We start from the raw sequence: 21,324 nt of genomic DNA, 5'->3' as shown, positions 1-21,324 counted from the left end.
GCTTCAGAGCTGCGGAGGAGAGCACAGCAACGGAGGTGCGGAGGGCAAAGCGGAGAGCAAAGCGGAGAGATTCCTGCACAGAGGATCCCTGCCAACTGGCACACACCAGCTTGAGAGGATTCTCTGCTCACCAACTGGGGTGGGTGGGGCTGGGAGCTGAGGCTCAGACTTTGGTTGGAGTGCAGGAAGAGGACTGGTGTGGGTGGTGAGAACACAGTCTGCAGGAGGTTAGCGCACCATGGCTAGCCAGGAGGGAGTCCGGGGAAAAGTCTGGACCTGCTGAAGAGGTAAGAGACGTTTTCTTCCCTCTTTGTTTCCTGGTGCATGAGAAGAGGGGATTAAGAGTGTGGCTTAAAGGAGCACCAGAGATGGGTGCGAGCCGCAGCTAACAACACAGACCACAGAAATGGGCATGAGATGCTAAGGCTGCTGCTGCCACCACCAAGAAACCTGTGTGCAAGCACAGGTCACTATCCACACCTCCCTTTCGGGGACACTGTGCAGCCTGCCACTGCCAGGGTCCTGGGATCCATGGACAACTTCCCCGGAAAACGCACGGCGTGCCTCAGGCTGGTGCAACGTCCTACTGGCCTCTGCCGCCGCAGGCTCGACCCACATCCATACCCCTCCCTCCCCACGACCTGAGTGAGCCAGAGTCCCCGAAGCAGTTGCTCCATTAACCCCGTCCTGTCTGAGCGAAGAAGAGATGCCCTCCAGCGACGTACACACAGAGGCACGGCCAAACCCAATGCTAAACCCCGGGAGCTGTGAGAACAAAGAAGAGAAAGGGAAATCTCTCCCAGCAGCCTCAGAAGCAGCTGATTAAAGCTCCACAATCAACTTGATGTACCCTGCATCTGTGGAATACATGAATAGACAAAAAATCATCCCAAATTGAGGAGGTGGACTTTGAGAGCAAAATTTACTATTTTTTTCCCCTTTGCCTCTTTTTGTGAGTGTGTATGTGTATGCCACTATGTGAGGTTTTGTCTGTATACTTTTGCTGTCACTATTTTTCCTAGGGTTCTAACTGTCCGTTGTTTTTCTTTCCTTTCTTTTTTTTCTTTAAAAATTTTTCTTAATAATTATTTTTAATTACTTTATTTTATCATACTTTATTATATTTTATCCTCTTTCCTCTTTTTCTTTGTTTTCTTTCTTTCTTCATTCTGTCCTTCCATCCTTCCTTCCTTCACTGCTTCCCTCCTTCCTTTCTTCCTTCCTTTCTTTCTTTCCTTCTTTCCTTTTTCTTTCTTTCTTTCTTTCTTTCTTTCTTTCTACTTTCTACTTTATCTCCCTTTTATCCTGAGTCATGTGGATGAAAGGCTCCTGGTGCTGCGGCAAGGAGTCAGTGTTGTGCCTCTCAGGATGGGGAGCCAACTTCAGGACACTGGTCCACAAGAGACCTCCAAGCTCCATATAATATCAAATGGAGAAAATCTCCTAGAGATTTCCATCTCAACACCAGCACCCAGCTTCACTCAACGACCAACAAGCTACAGTGCTGGACAACCTATGACAAACTAGCAAGACAGGAATACAACCCCACCAATTAGCAGAGAGGCTGCCTAAAATCATAATAAGTCCACAGACACCCTAAAACACACCACCAGACATGGACCCGCCCACCAGAAAGACAAGATCCAGCCTCATGCACCAGAACATGGGCACTAGTCCCCTAGACCAGGAAGTCTACACAACACACTGAAATAACTTTAGTCACTGGAGACAAACACCAAAAACAACGGGAACTATGAACCTGCAGCCTGCAAAAAGGAAACCCCAAACACAGTAAGATAAGCAAAATGAGAAGACAGAAAAACACACAACAGATGAAGGAGCAAGATAAAAACCCACCAGACCTAACAAATGAAGAGGAAATAGGCAGTCTACCTGAAAAAGAATTCCAAATAATGATAGTAAAGATAATCCAAAATCTTGGAACTAGAATAGAGAAAATGCAAGAAACAATTAACAAGGACTTAGAGGAACTAAAGATGAAACAAGCAATGATGAACAACACAATAAATGAAATTAAAGATACTATAGACAGGATCAATAGCAGAATAACTGAGGCAGAAGAACGGATAAGTGACATGGAAGATAAAAGAGTGGAGATAACAACTGCAGAGCAGAATAAAGAAAAAAGAATGAAAAGAACTGAGGACAGTCTCAGAGACCTCTGGGACAACATTAAGTGCACCAACATTCGAATTGTATGGGTTCCAGAAGAAGAAGAGAAAAAGAAAGGGACTGAGAAAATATTTGAACAGATCATAGTTGAAAACTTCTGTAATATGGGAAATGAAATAATTAATTAAGTCCAGGAAGCACAGAGAGTCCCATACAAGATAAATCCAATGAGAAACATGCAAAGACACATATTAATCAAACTGTCAAATATTAAATACAAAGAAAATACATTAAAAGCAGCAAGGGAAAAACAACAAATAAAACACAAGAGAATCCCCATATGGTTAAGGCTGACCTTTCAGCAGAAACTCTGCAAGCCAGAAGGAACTGGGGCACATTTAAAGTGATGAAGGAGAAAAACCTGCAACCAAGATTACTCTACCCAGCAAGGATCTCATTCAGATTTGATGGAGAAATTAAAACCTTTATAGACAAGCAAAAGCTGAGAGAGTTCAACACCACCAAACCAGCTTTACACCAAATGCTAAAGGACATTCTCTATGCAAGATACACAAGAGAAACAAAAGATCTACAATAACAAACCCAAAACAGTTAAGAAAATGGGAATAGGAACATATATATCGATAATAACCTTAAGTGTAAATGGATTAAATGCTCCCAACAAAGGACACAGACTGGCTGAATGGATACAAAAACAAGATCCATATATACAGTGTCTAAAAGAGACCCACTTCAGACCTAGAGACACATACAGACTGAAAGTAAGGGGATGGAAAAATGTATTCCATGCAAACGGAAACCAAAAGAAAGCTGGAGTAGCAATTCTCATCTCAGGCAAAATAGACTTTAAAATAACGACTATTAGAAGAGTCAAAGAAGGACACTACATAGTGATCAAGGGATCGATCCAAGAAGAGGATATAACAACTGTAAATATTTATGCACCCAACATAGGAGCACCACAATACATAAGGCAAATACTAACAGCCATGAAAGGGGAAGTCGACAGTAACACATTCATTGTAGGGGACTTTAACAATCCACTTTAACCAATGTACAGATAAACCAAAATGAAAATAAATAAAGAAACACAAGCTTTAAATTATACATTAAACAAGATGGACTTAATTGATATTTATAGGACATTCCATCCCCAAACAAGAGAATACATATTTTTCTCAAGTGTTCATGGAACATTCTCTAGGATAGATCATATCTTGGGTCACAAATCAAGCCTCGGCAAATTTAAGAAAATTGAAATTGTATCAAGTAGCTTTTCTGACCACAACGCTATGAGTCTACATATTAGTTACAGCAAAAGGTCTATAAAAAATGCAAACACATGGACGCTAAACAATACACTACTTAATAATGAAGTGATCACTGAAGAAATCAAAAAATACCTAGAAACAAATGACAATGGAGACACGACAACCCAAAACCTATGGGATGCAGCAAAAACAGTTCTAAGAGGGAAGTTTATAGCAATAAAATCCTACCTTAAGAAACAGGAAACATCTCGAATAAACAACCTAACCTTGCACCTAAAGCAATTAGAGAAAGAAGAACAAAAGAACCCCAAAGTTAGCAGAAAGAAAGAAATCGTAAAGATCAGATCAGAAATAAATGAAAAAGAAATGAAGGAAATGATAGCAAAGATCAATAAAACTAAAAGCTGGTTCTTTGAGAAGATAAACAAAATTGATAAACCATGAGCCAGACTCATCAAGAAAAAAAGGGAGAAGACTCAAATCAATAGAACTAGAAATAAAAAAGGAGAAGTAACAACAGACACTGCAGCAATACAAAAGATCATGAGAGATTACTACAGGCAACTCTAAGCCAATAAAATGGAAAACCTGGAAGAAATGTACAAAATCTTAGAAAGGCACAACTTGTCAAGACTGAATAAGGAAGAAATAGAAAATATGAACAGACCAATCACAAGCACTGAAATTGAAACTGTGATTAAAAATCTTCCAACAGACAAAAGTCCAGGACCAGATTGCTTCACTAGCGAATTCTATCAAACATTTAGAGAAGAGCTAACACCTATCTTTCTCAAACTCTTCCACAATATAACAGAGGGAGGAACACTTCCAAACTCATTCTACGAGGACACCATCGCCCTGATATGAAAACCAGACAAGGATGTCACAAAGAAAGAAAACAACAGGTCCATATCACTGATGAACATAGATGCAAAAATCCTCAACAAAATACTAGCAAACAGAAGCCAACAGCACATTAAAAGGATCATACACCATGATCAAATGGGATTTATGCAACAATTCTTCAATATACGCAAATCAATCAATGTGATACACCATATTAACAAACTGAAGGAGAAACACCATATGGTCATCTCAATAGATGCAGAGAAAGATTTTGACAAAATTCAACACCCATTTATGATAAAAACCCTTAAGAAAGTAGGCATAGAGGGAACTTTCCTCAATATTATAAAGGCCATATATGACAAACCCACAGGCAACATCATCCTCAATGGTGGAAAACTGAAAGCATTTCCACTAAGATCAGGAACAAGACAAGGTTGCCAACTGTCACCACTATTATTCAACATAGTTTTGGAAGTTTTAGCCACAGAAATCAGAGAAGGAAACGAAATAAAAGGAATCCAAATCAGAAAAGAAGAAGTACACTGTCACTGTTTGCAGATGACATGATACTATAAATAGAGAATCCTAAAGATGCTACAAGGAAGCTACTAGAGCTAATCAATGAATTTGGTAAAGTAGCAGGATACAAAATTAATGCACAGTAATCTCTGGTATTCCTATACACTAATGACAAAAAATCTGAAATTGAAATCAAGAAAACACTCCCATTTACCATTGCAACAGAAAGAATAAAATATCTAGGAATAAACCTACCTAAGGAGACAAAAGACCTGTATGCAGAAAATTATAAGACACTGATGAAAGAAATTAAAGATAATAGAAGTAGATGGAGAGATATACCATGTTCTTGAATTGGAAGAATCAACATTGTGAAAATGACTCTACTACGCAAAGCAACCTACAGATTCAATGCAATCCCTTTCAAATTACCACTGGCAATTTTCACAGAACTAGAAAAATATATTTCACAATTTGTATGGAAACACAAAAAAACCCGAATAGCCAAAGCAATCTTGAGAATGATAAACGAAGCTGGAGGAATCAGGCTCCCTGACTTCAGACTATTCTACAAAGCTCCAGTAAGCAAGACAGTATGGTACTCGCACAAAAACAGAAAGATAGATCAATGGAAAGCCCAGAGATAAACCCATGCACATATGGTCACCTTATCTTTGATAAGGGAGGCAGGAATGTACAGTGGAGAAAGGACAGCCTCTTCAATAAGTGGTGCTGGGAAAACTGGACAGGTACATATAAAAGTATGAGGTTAGATCACTCCCTAACACCATATATAAAAATAAGCTCAAAATGGATTAAAGTCCTAAGTAAGGCCAGAAACTGTCAAACTCTTAGAGGAAAATATAGGCAGAACACTCAATGACATAAATTACAGCAAGATCCTTTTTGACCCACCTCACAGAAAAATGGAAATAAAAACAAAAATAATAAAATGGGATCTAATGAAACTTCAAGTTTTTTGCACAGCAAAGGAAACCATAAACAAGACCAAAAGACAACCCTCAGAATGGGAGAAAATATTTGCAAATGAAGCAACTGACAAAGGATTAATCTCCAAAATTTATAAGCAACTCATGCAGCTCAATAACAAAAAAAAAACAAACAACCCAATCCAAAAATGGGCAGAAAACCTAAACAGACATTTCTCCAAAGAAGATATACAGACTGCTAAGAAACACATGAAAGAATGCTCAACATCATTAATCATTAGAGAAATGCAAATCAAACTACAATGAGGTATCATCTTACACCAGTCAGAATGGCCATCGTCAAAAAATCTAGAAACAATAAATGCTGGAGAGGGTGTGGAGAAAAGCGAACACTCTTGCACTGCTGGTGGGAATGTGAATTGGTATAGCCAATATGGAGAACAGTATGGAGGTTCCTTATAAAACTACAAATAGAACTACCATATGACCCAGCAATCTCACTACTGGGCATATACCCTGAGAAAACCATAATTCAAAAAGAGTCATGTAGCAAAATATTCATTGCAGCTCTATTTACAATAGCCAGCAGATGGAAACAACCTAAGTGTTCATCATCGGATGAATGGAAAAAGAAGATGTGGCACATATATACAATGGAATATTACTCAGCCATAAAGAGAAATGAAATTGAGCTATTTGTAATGAGGTGCATGGACCTAGAGTCTGTCATACTGAGTGAAGTAAGTCAGAAAGAGAAAGACAAATTCCGTATGCTAATATATATGGAATTTAAGAAAAAAAGTGTCATGAAAAACCTAGGGATAAGACAGGAATAAAGACAGAGACCTACTAGAGAATGGACTTGAGGATATGGAGAGGGGGAAGGGTAAGCTGTGACAAAGCAAGAGAGTGGCATGGACATATATACACTACCAAATGTAAAATAGATTGCTAGTGGGAAGCAGCCTCATAGCACAGGGAGATGAACTCGGTGCTTTGTGACCACCTAGCGGGGTGGGAGGGAGGGATACACAAGAGGGAAGAGAGATGGGAAATTATGTATATGTATAACTGATTCACTTTGTTATAAAGCAGAAACTAGCACACCATTGTTAAGCAATTATACTCCAATAAAGATGTTTTAAAAAAAAATGCAAGCCTGCTTTCCTGTCTTAATTTTTGCCATGCCCTTCTTCTTACCTCTGTTATTCAGAGAGTTACTTCAGCATATTTTGTGGCCATATATCAGATGCTCCCAAGTGAGTTAAGTGTGCAACATCATTTTCATCTGCTTCTCTAAATTTGTCTAATCTCCAACCCATAATGTTACTTTTTTCTCTATGAACCTTCAGTTGGTATAGTTATCATTCTCATATAATGTTATCTTTCTGCAGCATTTCCCCAGCCTCCTTAATCCTGGTAATATGTGTGAGTACACACACACACGCACACACACACACACAGCAACAACAATATAAACATAGAATCAAAACACAGATGTTTATAGATAAATGGCAGATAATTTTTCTCTGGCTTTTTCTGGAACTCACTTGATGACAACTGGTGATGCGACTGATATATACTGCTTGAGATTTGAACAGACTGTAAGATGCACTATCAATAATAACTGATGAAAACTCGTATGCCTACAGTTTGTCTTGCACACCAGTTGGTGCCTAAAACACACAGGTATTGATATATTTGGTCATCTCTATTTTTATTGCTAAAGTAGTTTCTTTATGCCCTCTAGTAGAGCAAGCTGCTACCAAGTATATGATTTCTCATATTCTGGTGTCCTCTGACTACATCACTATTTCTAAGACCTCTAATTATGGCAGGGGCCCCAACTGCTGGGCCGTGGACCGATACTGTTCCGTGACCTGTTAGGAACCGGGCTGCACAGCAGGAGGTGAGCAGCGGGCGAGCGAGTGAAGCTTCATCTGACGATCCCCATCGCTCACAATACCATCAGAACCATCGCTTGCATTAATGCCTGAACCATTTTTCCTCTCCCCCGCCCTCCATGGAAAAATTGTCTTTCACGAAACCAGTTCCTGGTGCCAAAAATGTTGGGGACCACTGAATTATGGAATCTTCTCTCACCATTTTATTTTTAATATTGATACGGGGTTGCATGTCCATATAACAATGCAAAAATCAGTGGCTTTTTATATTTTTGGAAAATTCTGTAATCCGTGTGACAAACATAAGGACCACGTTCTTGAAACATAATTTGTAATGATCCAGTAGATATCTAATATAGTTTCTTAAATAGCAGATAATTTAAATTATGGGTATTGTTTTTTGTTTAAAGGTTTTTGGTTAATAGTATAAAAGTAGTAAAAGTCTTTCCTGTCCCCATGCCCTGAGGAAATAAGAGGTACTTTTATTGAAATGTAATTTTGGTTAGGACAAAAATTATTAAAATAACAACAACAAAGAAAGGGCTTCTGATTATGAGAACACAATGATTTCTACTTCTCTCTGATTTATCTATGTATGTATGTATCTATCATCTATCTGACTTAGTTTTATTGAGATATAATTGACATACGACACTGTATAAGTTTAAGGTATGCGGTATAATGACTTGACTTACATGTATTGCAAAATCATTATTACGACTTCTTTTTCCTTGTGAAGAGAACTTTCAAGTTTACTCTTTTAGTAACTTTCAAATATACCATACAGCATTGTAAACTTTAGTCATTATGTTGTATATGACATCTCCCAACACCCCACACCCCACCTCTCATAACTGAAAATCTAATCCTGTTTTCTATTATTGTTTTTTTCTTATATTTCACATGTAAGATCATGTGGCATTTGTCTTTCTCTCTATGACTTATTTCACTTAACATAATGCCCTCAAGGTCCATTCACGTTTTTGCAGATATTTTTTTTCATGGCTGAAGAGTATTACATTATATATATAAATATATATGTATTTATATGTTTGCTTGTTTATATTTCATTTTCTTTATTCATTTCTCTATCAATGGACATGTATGTTGTTTCCACGTCTTGGCTATTGGAAATAATGATGCAATTCACATGAGGGTGAACAAATCTCTTCAGCATAGTGATTTGGTTTTCTTTTTGATATATACCTGTAAGTGGAATTGCTGAATTATATGTTAGTTTTATTTTTAGGTTTTGAGATACCACCATTCTTTTTTTCTCTAGTGGCTGTACCAATTTACGATCACACTCATAGTATCAAGATTTCCTTTTTCTCTGCATCCTTGCCAGTCTTCTTTTTTTTTTTTACTTCTTTATTAGAATATAATTGCTTTACAATGGTGTGTTAGTTTCTGCTTTATAACAAAGTGAATCAGTTATACATATACATATGTTCCCATATATCTTCTTTCTTGCATATCCCTCCCTCCCACCCTCCCTATCCCACCCCTCCAGGTGAACACAAAGCACCGAGCCTTGCCAGTCTTCTTGATGATAGTCATTATAATAGGCATGAGGTGCTATGTCATTGTGGTTTTGATTTGCATTTCCCCAATTATTAGTGATGTCAAACAGCTTTCCGTGTACCTGTTGGAAATTGGAGTATCTTCTTTATAAAAATATCTGTTCAGGCTCTTTTCTCATTTTTTAATTAGAAGATAATGACGATGATGATTGCTATTGAGTTATATGTGTCCTTTATATATTTTTGATTTTAATCTCTTATCAAATATATGATTTGCAACTATTTTATCCCATCTGTAGGTCGGCTTTCATTTTGTTGATTGTTTATTTTGCTGAACAGAAGTTTTTTAGTTTTATCTAGTTCCCCTTGTTAACTTTTTTACTTTGTTGCTTGTGCTTTATGTGTCATATCCAAAAAATCATTGCCAAAACCCACGGCAAGAAGTTTTTTCATATGTTTTCTTCTAGGAGTTTTATGGTTTTCAGTCTTACATTTAAGTCCTTAATCCATTTTGAATTAATTTTTGTGAGTGGTGTAAGGTAGGGTCTAGTTTCATTCTTTTATATTTGAATATCCAATTATCTTAACACTATTTATTAAATAAACCATTTTTTTCTCCATTGAGTATTCTTGGCACCCTTGTCAAGTCTTAGTTGACTGCATATGCATGGGTTTATTACTGGGCTCCTGATTCTGTTCCATTTGTCTATTTGTCTGTTTTTATGCCAGCACAACACTGTTTTGATAACAATAGCTTCATAATATGGCTTGAAATCAGAAAGTGTGGTGCCTCCTGCTTTGCTCTTTCTTAAAATTTCTTCATATATTTGGCATCCAAATACTCTGTGGTTTCATTCAAGTTTTAAGATTGTTTTATCTACTTCTGTAAAAAATGCCATTTGAATCATAGTAGGGATGACATTAAATCAACAGATAGCTTGGGGTAATATGGATATTTTTACGATATTAATTTTCTCCAATCCATGAACATGTTTTATTTTTCCATTTATTTCTGTCTTTTTCAATTTCTTTAATGAATGTCTTTAGTTTTCAGTGTAGAGATCCTTCACCTCCTTGGTTAAATATATTCCTAAGTATTTAATTGTTTTTGATGCTATTGAAATGGGAATGATTTTTAATTCCTTCTTAAAAAATTCATTGCTTTTGTATTGAAATGCTACTGATTTTTGTATGTTAATTTTGTACCCTGTGACTTTGCTGAATTTGTTGATCATATCTAACAGTTTTCTGGGGGAGTCTTTAGAATTTTCTTCATAAAAATTAATGTCATTGCAGATAGAGACAATTTCACTTCTTCCTTTCTAATTCGGATATATTTTATTTCTTTTTCTTGCCCAGTTGGTCTGTCTAAGACTTCCAGTACTATGTTGCATAGGAGTGGAGAGAGTGGGTATCCTTGGCTTTTTCCTGATCTAAAGGAAAATATTTTATTTTCACCATTGAGTATGATGTTAGCTGAGGGCTGGTCATATATGGTCTTTTCTTCTTCATTGGGAGATTTTTTAAATTGAAGTACAGTTGATTTATGTTATTGTATTAGTTTCATGTGTACAGCAAAGTAATTAGGATTTTCTTTTCCATTATAGTTTATTACAAGATACTGAATATATTTCCCTGTGCTATAGAGTAAATCTTTGCTGTTTACGTATTATATATATAGTAGTGTGCATATGTTAATCCCACATGCCCATGTTATCCCTCCCCCTATAAACCATAAGTTTATTTTCTATGTCTGTAAGTCTGTTTTGTAAATAAGTTCATTTGTATTAATTTTTAGGTTCCATCTATGAGTGATATCATATAGCACTTGTCTTCCTCTGTCAGACTTACCTCACTTAGTATGATAATCTCTAGCTCCAACCATGTTGCTGTGAATAGCATTATTTCATATTTCAGTCTTTTTTATGGCTGGGTAATATTCCATTGTGTGTGTATATATATACCACATCTTCCTTATCCATTCATCTGTTGATAGACACTTATGTTACTTCTGTGTCTTGCCTATTGTAAATAATGCTGCTATGAACATTGGGGTGCATATATTTTTTTGGAATTAGAGCTTTTGTCTTTTACAGACATATGCCCAAGAGTGGATTGTTGGATCATATGGTAACTCTATTTTTAGTATTTTGAGGCAATTCTTTACTGTTTTCCATGTTGGATGCACCAATTTACATTCCCACCAACAGTGTAGGAGGGTTCCCTTTTCTCCTTACCCTCTCCTGCATTCATTATTTGTAGACTTTTTGAAGATGGCCATTCTGACTGGTGTGATGTGATACCACAGTATAGTTTTGATTTGCATTTCTCTAATAATTGGCAATCATGGGCATCTTTTCATATGCCTGCTGGCCATCTGTATGTATTCTTCGGAGACATGTCTATTTAGATCTTCTGCCCATTTTTTTGATTGGTTTGCTTGTTTTGTTTTTTTTGTTGTTGTTATTGAGCTTTGTGAGCTGTTTGTGTATTTTGGAAATTAAGCCCTTGTTTGTTGGGTTCATTGTTTGCAAGTATTTAATCCCAGTCTGTAGGTTTTCTTTTGTTTATGGTTTCATTTGCTGTGCAAAAACTTATGTTTGATTAGGTCCCATTTGTTTATTTTTGCTTTTATTTCTATTGCCTTGGGAGAATGACCTAAGAAAACATTGGTATGATTATTGTTTTGCCTATATTCTCTTCTAGGAATTATATGGTGTCATGTCTTATATTTAAGTCTCTAAGCCATTTTAAGCTTATTTTGTGTATGGTGTGCAGGAGTGTTCTTACTTCATTGATTTATATGTGGCTGTCCAGCTTTCCCAACACCACTTGCTAAAGAGACTGTCTTTTCTGCATTGTATATTCTTGCCTCCTTTGTTGAAGATCATTTGACTATAGGTGTGTGGGCTTATTTCTGGGCTTTGTATTCTGTTCCATTGATTTATATGTCTGGTTTTGTTCCAATACCATGCTGTTTTTTTTTAATTTTAAAATTTATTTTATTTATTTATTTTTTGGCTGAATTGGGTCTTTGTTGCAGCAAGCAGGGGCTACTCTTCATTGTGGTACACAGGCTTCTCATTGTGGTGGCTTCTCTTGTTGCAGAGCATTGGCTCTAAGCACACAGGCATCAGTAGTTGTGGCTCGAGAGCTCTAGAGCACAGGCTCAGTAGTTGTGGCATGTGGGCTTAGTTGCTCTGTGGCATTTGGGATCTTCCTGGACCAGGGTTTGAACTCGTGTCTCCTGCATTGGCAGGTGGATTCTTAACCACTGTGCCACCAGGGAAGCCCACCATGCTGTTTTGACTACTGTAGCTTTGTAGTGTTTTCTGATGTCTGGAAGGGTTATCTCTGCAGCTTTGTTCTTTTTCCTCAGGATTGCTTTGGCAATTCTGGGTCTTCTCTGGTTTCATATAGGATTCACTTTAGGATTATTTGTTCTAGTTCTGTGAAAAATGTCTGGGTAATTTGACAGGGATCACATTAAATCTGTAGATTGCTTTGGGTAGTATGGCCATTTTAACAATATGAATTCTTCCAATCCAAGAGCATGGAATATCTTTACATTTCTTTGAATAACCTTCTTTTTCCTTTATAAAAGTTTTATAGTTCTCAGCATATGTCTTTCACCTCATTGGTTAGGTTTACTCCTAGGCATTTTATTTAATTTATGTTTTTTTTTTTACTTTCTCTTTCTGATATTTCATTGTTAGTGTAAAGAAATATTATGTATTTCTGTGTATTAATCTTGTTTCCTGCTACTTTGCTAATTAATTTATCAGTTTTTATAGTGTTTGTGTGGAGTCTTTAGGCTTTTCTATATATAATATCATGTCATCTGAATATAAGGACAATTTTACTTCTTCCCTTCCAATTTGGATACTTTTTATTTCTTTTTCTTGTCTGATTGCTATGTCTAGGACTTCCAATATTATGTTGAATAGAAGTGGTAAGAGTGGGCATTCTTGTCCTGTTCCTGATTTTAGAGTAAAATCTTTCAGCTTTTCACCATTGAGTATTATGTTGGCTGTGGGTTTGTCAAAAATGACTTTTGTTATGTTGAGATGTGTTCCCTCTATACTCACTTTGGCAAGAGTTTTTATTATGAATGGATATTGAATTTTATCAAATGCTTTTTCTGCATCTATTGAGATGATCATGTGGTTTTTGTCTTTTCTTTTGTTGATGTGGTGTATCACACGTTTGATTTGCATATGTTGAACCACCTTTGTGACCCTGGAATGAATCCAAATTGATCATGGTGTATGATCCTTTTTATGTATTGTTGGATTCAGTATGGTAATGTTTTGTTGAGAATTTTTACATCTGTCTTCATCAAAGATATTGGCCTGTAATTTTCTTTTTTGGTAGTGTCTTTGGTTTTCGTGTCAGGGTGATGGTTGCTTCATAGAATGACCATGGGAGTGTTCAGTCCTCTTCAATCTTTTTGAAGAGTTTGAGAAGGATAGGTATAAATTCTTCTTTGTATGTTTGATAGAATTGCTGGAATACTTTTGATTACTGATTCAATCCAAGCTAGTATTTGGTTTCTTCAGTTTTTCTATTTCTTTCTAACTTAGTCTTGGTGGGTTGAATGATTCTATGATTTTATCCATTTCTCACAGGTTGTCCAGTTTGGTGGTGTATCACTATTCATAGTAGCCTTTTATGATCCTTCAGTTTTCTGTGATATGTTATATTATTTCCTTATAATTTTCTTGATTTAAATCCTGTTTTTTCTGGTTAGTCTAGCTAAAATAATTTCAATTTTATTTATCATTTCAAATAACCAACTCTTTGTTTTGTTAATTTTTTCTATTGTTTTCCTGTTCTCTATTTCATTTATTCCTGCTGCTGTCTTTATTATTTCCTTCTTTCTGCTGCTTTGGGTTTGGTTCATTTTTCTCTTTCTGTTTCCTTGAAGTGTAAAGTTATGCTGTGCATTTTAAATCTCCCTGTTTTCTTGATATATAGCTAAAAACTTCCTTCTTAGAACTGCTTTTGCTGAATCACATACCTTGTGATGTGTTGTGCTTCTCTTTTTATTTGTATCAAGATACTTTTATTCTTTTCCCTTTAGTTCTTCTTTGACTCCTTGGTTTTTCATGTATTCATTTTCTCTTTTAATTGATTTCTGGTTTCATACCATTGTGGTTGGAAAAGGTACTTGTTATTATTTAAATGTTAAATTTGCTAAGACTTATTTTGTGGTCTAACATATGCTCTATCCTAGAAAACGTTTGATGTGTGTTCACGAACAATGTGTATTCTGCTATTGTCAGATCAAATGTTCTGTGTATGTCTGTTAGGGCCATTTGGCCTATAGTGTTGTGCAGGGAATAAATCCTGCAGTCCTAGCCAACAGTCTCAGCCAGCAGCACAAATCTGCCCAACCTCAGAGCTCATTATGCAGCCTTGTCCAAAAATATGCCCTAATAGTAAGCTTTGTCCACTCAAGGACGAAGGTTCAAAACCACACCTTTCTTATTAATTCTCTGTCTGGATGATCTATCCATTGTTAAGAGTGGGGTATTAATATCACCAACAGTTTTTTGTTGATGTTTATTTCTCCTGTTAGTTCTGTTAGTGTATGCTTTATATATTTAGGTGCTCTGATATTGAGTGTTTTAATATTTACAATTGTTATATCTTCTTGATGGATTGACCTCTTTATCATTATATAATAACCTTCTTCCTTTATACCATTTTAAGTTTAATGTCTTTTGGTTTGATATAAATATAACTAGCTCTGCCATTTTTTTGGGAGGGGGTTACCATTTGCTTGAAATATCTTTTTTCATCCCTTCACACTCAATCTATGTGTGTTGTTAAGGTTCAAGGGACTCTCGTAGGCAGCATATCATTGGATCTTTTTAAAAATTCCATTTAGCTATTCTATGTCTTTTGATTGGAAAATTTAATCCATTTATGATTAATCTAATTATTGATAGGTAAGGACTTGTTATTGTAATTTTCTTAATTGTTGTCTGACCGTTTTGTAGATCATTGTTTCTCTCTTATCTGCAGTCTTCTTTTGTGATTTGATGACTTTTGACATCAATAATCTTTGACTTTTTTTAGTATGTTCTTTTGTGTAACTACTGCATGTTTTTGTCTTGTGGTTATCATGAGGCTTACATATCTTAAAAATGTCTTAAAATTGTAACACCCTATTTTAAAATGATAACTTTCACAGTATTTCTAAACTTTATACTTTTGTTTCTCATTTCCCTCACGTTAGGTTACTGAAGTTACAGTTTACATATTTATCATATTTTGTAACCAATAGCAGATTATTGTAGTTATGGTTATTTTTAGTACATTTGTTTTTAAATTTTAATATAAATGAATAATGCACTACCATTACCATAGGAGATTATCTGACTTTGACTATATATTTACCATTACCAATAAGTTTTACACTACCTTCATATGTTTTTATCATGCTAATTAGCATCATTTTACTTCCGCTCAAAGAACTCTCTTTAACATGTCTTATAAGGTAGGTAGGTCTACTGTTGATGACCTCCCTCTTCTATTTTTTGTTTGGGAAAGTCTATTTCGCCTTTATTTTTGAACTACAGTTTTGCCAGTTATAGTATTCTAGGTTGACTTTTGTTTTTTTTTTTTTTCAATATTTTGAATATATCATCCCATTCTCTCCAACCTGAAACATTTGTTTTGAGAAATCCACTGATGGTCTTATGGGGTTTCCCTTGTATTCCTTTTTTTCTCTTTTCATGCCACTTTCAAAATTGCTTTTTTGTCTTTGACTTCTGAAAATTTTATTATAGTGTGCCTCTTTATAGCCTTACTTTGTTTTAACTTATTTGGGGTATTTGGGCCTCATAGATATGGATGTCCATTTTTCTCCCATGGTTTGGGAAGTTTTCCACCATTATTGCTTTAAATATACTTTCTGTTCCTTTCTCTTTATCTTCTCCTTTGGAATTCCCATAAGGTGGATCTTGTTTCTTTTGATCATGTCTCATAAGTCCTGTAGGCTTTCTTCACTCTTTTTAATTCTTTTTCTTTATGGCCTCCAACTGCATATTTTCAAATGCCTTGTCTTCTAGGACACTGATTCTTTCTTATGCATGGTCTAGTCTGTTTTTGAAGCTCTCTATTGAAGTTTTCAGTTCACTTGTATTTTTCAGCTCTAGGATTTTTTTTTATTTTTGACAGTTTCTATTTCTTTGTTGAACTTCTCATTTTATTCATGTATTTTATTCCTAATTTTGTTTAGTTGTATATTTGTAGTTCACAAAAGTCCTTTAAGAGGATTATTTTAAATTCTTTGTCTGATAGTTTATAGATCTTCATTTCTTTTGGATCAGTTATTGGAGTTTTATTAGTTTACTTTGGTGGCATGATGCTTACCTGATTTTTTGTGATCCTTGATTCCTTATGTTTGTATTTGTGCATTTCTGTAAGCAGTCTCATCTTCCAGACTTTACAGGTTTACTTTTGCACTAACAGTTCTTCACCAGTTCACTTAATGTGGAATTCTGTACAGGTCAGCTGGTAGTGTCCTTGAGTGGACGAAGCTTACTATTAGGGCATACTTTTGGGCAAGGCTACATAATGAGCTCTGAGGTTGGGCAGACTTGTGCTGCTGGCTGAGAACTGTTGGCTAGGACTGCTGGCTTTATTCCCTGCACAAATAAGTTTATAAGATGAGCTCCACATTTGCCTGTGTTCTCTGGTCAAGCTTTCTAGATGGTTCGGACTGAGTACTATACTCATAAGTAGACAAGACTATGACTTAGATTCCGTACCCTGGTAGGGGAGAAGAATGGGCCCCAAGGCCTGCATTGCTCATTGTTTGGTGACCCAAATTAATCAAGAATGTGCATTGCATTTCCTGGCCAGACAGGTCCACAAGTTTTGTTCTGAAGATGGGGAAATCCATGGGATCTGCTCTCTGTTCATATGGGACTGTAAGCAGGGCTGTATGGTGGGCTCCACAACTTCCACAGTGATCTGGTTAGGTTCCCTGGTCAAGCAGACTGATAACTGGATTCAACAGTGAGCAGGGCTACAAATTAGTTTCCCTGCCCAGGAAGGTGCCCATGTATGCCCCAAATCTGGAATGACTCTTGTTTGGTGATCAAATGTGGCAGAACTATACACCTAGATCCCTGGTCTGACAGGCCACTGTCCTAGCTCTACAGATGGGTAGGCTCACTAGACAGGCTCTCTGCTTAAGTACTGTTGTAACTGAAGTTGCAGGATCAGCTATACAAATTTCCAGAAACTCTGGTTAGATTTCCTGGTCAGGGCTGGCTGGACCTTGTATTCAGCTTTGGGTAGGGCTATAAATTAGCTTTCCTGCTTGGGTGGGGCTGCAGAAAAGACCATAGGGCTTGCATGGCTCTTTGGAAATCAAATTCAACAGAACTGTGTGCTAAGCTCCTTGGATATACAGGACCTCTATCTTGTCTCTGTATATACAGATCTGTTTGCTGGGCTCTTTGGTCAAGTGCTGCTGAATCTGGGCAGCAGGATGGGACACTGAGATTCCAGGGAGCTCCATTTAGGTTTCCTGGTTGGCAGGGTCAGAGGCTGTATTCAGAAGCATGCAAGACTACAGATTAGCTTCCCTGACTAGGGAGAACCACAAAATAGGTCCCAAGGCTAGCAAGACTCTTGTTTCAAAAGCTAATCAGGCAAAACTGCACCAAACTCTCTGGCCATATAGGGTTGCTGGCTTGGCTCTGCAGATAGGCAAAGCTGCTGGCCAGGCTCTAAAGCAGTTCCCATGTTCTCAGGACAGGCTTCTTGGACATGTGGGCCAGGAGGTTCCCTCAGCAATGGGCAGGCCTGTGAATTAGCTCCTCTAGAAAGGCACAGTGTTAGAACTAGTTTTAGGCCAGCAAGACTCTTTGTATGTGGTCTTGACTTCAGCAGTACTGTGATACAAGTTCTCTAGTCAAATGGGACCATTGGCTTTGCTCTTTAGACAGTCAGCACTGCCTGATGAGTTCTCCACTCAACTGTGCTGGGCTAATAAACCTCACAAGATTTCCAACCAGGCTTCTTTCTTGAACAGGGCTGGGAGCAACACTTAACAGTGATAGGGGTTATGACTTAACTCTCCTTCTTTGACAGAGGGGAAGACCAGGTTCCAGGACCAAAAAGGCTCTTTGTTTGTGGTCCCATATCAAGCAGGCCTGCATCCTGCTGAGTTCTTTGGTCAGACTGGACCACCATTTTGGTTTTGCGGATGATCAAACCCACTTGGTTTGGACTTCTATTTGTGTGCCAAAGCTAGAAATACAGTCTGCCAAGATCTGAGAGCTGGTTGCTACAAGCCACCTGCCTGCTTCTCCATCACAGTCCAGTTCTCAATGGTCAAGATCCATAGAGTCCCCCACAATCCCCATTAGGCAAGTCCAGAGTGACTCTCTTCAGAAACAACCCACAATGCTTGGGGATGTCTACCCTGGGCTCTCTTTTTCCCACTGGAGGAAAAGTAGTGCTGCCCTGGCTTAGGGGAGGAGCAGTGTGGCCAAAGGGTAGCCATTCCTCTTACCCTTCTAACACAGCCCATCTGTGTTATATATATCTATATAGATGTAGGTGGGCAAATAAAGTTGGATTTTTTTAATTTTTTATTTATTTTTAATTATTTTTTTACTGGAGTATAGTTGATTTACAATGCTATGTTAATTTCTGCTATACAGCAAAGTGAATCAGTTATACATATACATATATACACTCCTTTTTACATTCTATTCCCATATAGGTCACTACAGAGTACTGAGTAGAGTTACTTGAGCTATACAGTATATTCTTATTAGTTATCTATTTTACCATGTCACTACAAATGACATCATTTTGTCCTTTTTTATAGCTGAGTAATATTCCATTATATATAATACCACATTTCTTTTTAAAAATTTTATTTTACATTATAGTTGATTTACAATCCACAATATATTTTTAAAAAACTCTTATGCAACTTAATAGAAAAGCAAACAAGTAACCCAGTTAAAAAATGGGAAGAGGCTCTGAATAGACATTTTTCCAAAGAAGGCATACAAATGACCAACAGGCACTAAAAAAGGTGCTCAACATCACTAATCATCAGGGAAATGCAAATCAAAACTACAATAAAATATCACCTCACATCTGTAAGAATGGCTATTACTAAAAAGCAAGAAATAACAAGTGTTGGCAAGGATGTGGAGAAAAGGGAACACTTATGTACTGCTAGAGGGAATGCAAATTAGTGTAGCCACTATGGAAAACAGTATGGAGGTTCCTCAAAAAATTAAAACTAGAACTACCATATAACTCAGCAATTCAACTTCTTGGTATTTATCCAAAGGAAACAAAATCATTATCTTGAAAATATACCTGCATCCCCATGTTCAATGCAACATTATTTACAATAGCCAAGACATGAAAACAACAAGGGTTCATCAAGACATTAATGAATTTTTTTAAATGTGGCATATACACAATAAAATATTATTCAGTCATAAAAGAAGGAAATCCTGCCATTTGTGACAACATAGATGATCTTGAGAACATTATACTAAGTGAAGTCAGACAGAGAAAGACAAATACCAATACTGTATGATCTCATTTGTATGTGAAATCTAAAAAAAAAAAAAAAAGTCAAAAACAAAAATATAAAACTGAAGCCATAGATACAAGAGAACAGATTGATGGTTGCCAGAAACAGTGAGTGAAATGGGTAAAGGTGATCAAAAGCTGCAATTTTCCAATAATAAAATAAATAAGTCATGGAGGTATAATGTACAGCATGGTGAGTATGCTTAATAATACTGTATTACATACTTGAAAGTTGCTAAGACAGATTTTTTTTAACCAGTCATCTTTTATTGAGTGTTAATTCTCCATTAGGATATGAAAGGATTCAGGGGTGCCCGGCAAAGGTCATGGTCAAGAATGCAGAGTGCACCCTCTTCAGTGGTACTCACTTGGCTGCTCATGTTCAAGTTCCTTGTAAGAACAGCAGTAGTTGAAAATCACATAAGCTGCCAGCACCATAGAAAACCCAGTGATACTCCCTTTCTTCACGTTGAAATACTTGTTGTAATATCAGTAATAACCTATTTGAAATGCTCCAGTAATGCCTTTAGGGATGAAACCCCACATTATTATCCAGCTAGGCAGCTCCTTTAATTTGATATCCAGGAGCTTCTTCTCCTTCAGTGGTACAACTGATGTCATCTTAGAGTCCTGGCTGTCTGCTCCAACCTGAACTCTTCCATGTTGAGCAAGGTTTGAGGCATAACTAAAGGCCTTCCCACATTCTTCATCTTCATAGTGTTTCTCACCACTATGAATTCTCCGACGCAAAAAAAGTGATGGCTTTTTCCAGATATAAATGTCTTTCTAATGCTGATTATTTTATAACTTGAATCCAAATCTGTAATCCAGCTTCTTGTTTCTTCTCTCACAACCATTCAGCATTCTTCTCCTTGCTCCAGTAACACAATTATGTCTGGCTTATAAATGGAATGGTCCACTAAGACCAAATTACTATTGTTCTCCATCAACACATCATAGTACAACTTCTTCTGAATAGGATCAAGAAATTCCAATGCATGCTGAAAGAACTCTTTGGCCACATCCCTGAAAGTTATTGCTTCGTAGGCCATGGTTTTAGACCTGCAAGAGCTGATCAGTCCTCAGGGTTTATTTACCAGAAAAAAACAGAGTCCAGAAAACCCAAACCTGAGATTGGGTACCTTGGTCTGTTGTGAGCAGATCTTCCTTCTCCCATGTCTAACTTCAAAACTGAAAAGAGGTCATATAATCCCAAGGAGAAACTCTTTTGTGACTGTCCCCCACGGGCTGTGCACAGTCATTTCTGCAGCAACTTACACAGGTTTCTTGCTTGGATGGTTGCTAGTCACAAGCAGTTTGCAACAAGGAGCCTGGAAAAAGTCCCAAAGAGGAAGTTACCTCGTCAGTTGTGGTCTATACCACATTTATTTATCCATTCCTCCATCAATGGACATTTAGGTTGCTTCCATGTCCTGGCTTTCATAAATAGTGCTGCAGTGAATATTGGAGAACAGGTATCTTTTCGAATTATGGTTTTCTCCAGTTATATGCCCAGGAGTGTGATTGCTGGATCATATGGTAGCTCTATTTTTAGTTTTTTAAGGAA

The 21,324-nt window shown here is 36.9% G+C and overlaps 1 pseudogene across 1 annotated transcript; it reads right to left on the bottom strand.

The window, feature by feature from the left end:
- Positions 1-20,111: 20,111 nt before the first annotated feature.
- On the bottom strand, positions 20,112-20,378 carry LOC309978015 (ATP synthase subunit f, mitochondrial-like; annotated as a pseudogene). Its single transcript has one exon. The product of its transcript is annotated as an ATP synthase subunit f, mitochondrial-like (transcript).
- Positions 20,379-21,324: the final 946 nt, after the last annotated feature.

This window comes from Leucopleurus acutus (genome assembly GCF_964270905.1).
Source record: "Leucopleurus acutus genome assembly, chromosome: X".
Classification (NCBI taxonomy): domain Eukaryota; kingdom Metazoa; phylum Chordata; class Mammalia; order Artiodactyla; family Delphinidae; genus Leucopleurus; species Leucopleurus acutus.
The sequence above is the reverse complement of the archived record's forward strand: the minus strand, read 5'-3'. Positions and strand labels throughout refer to the sequence as shown.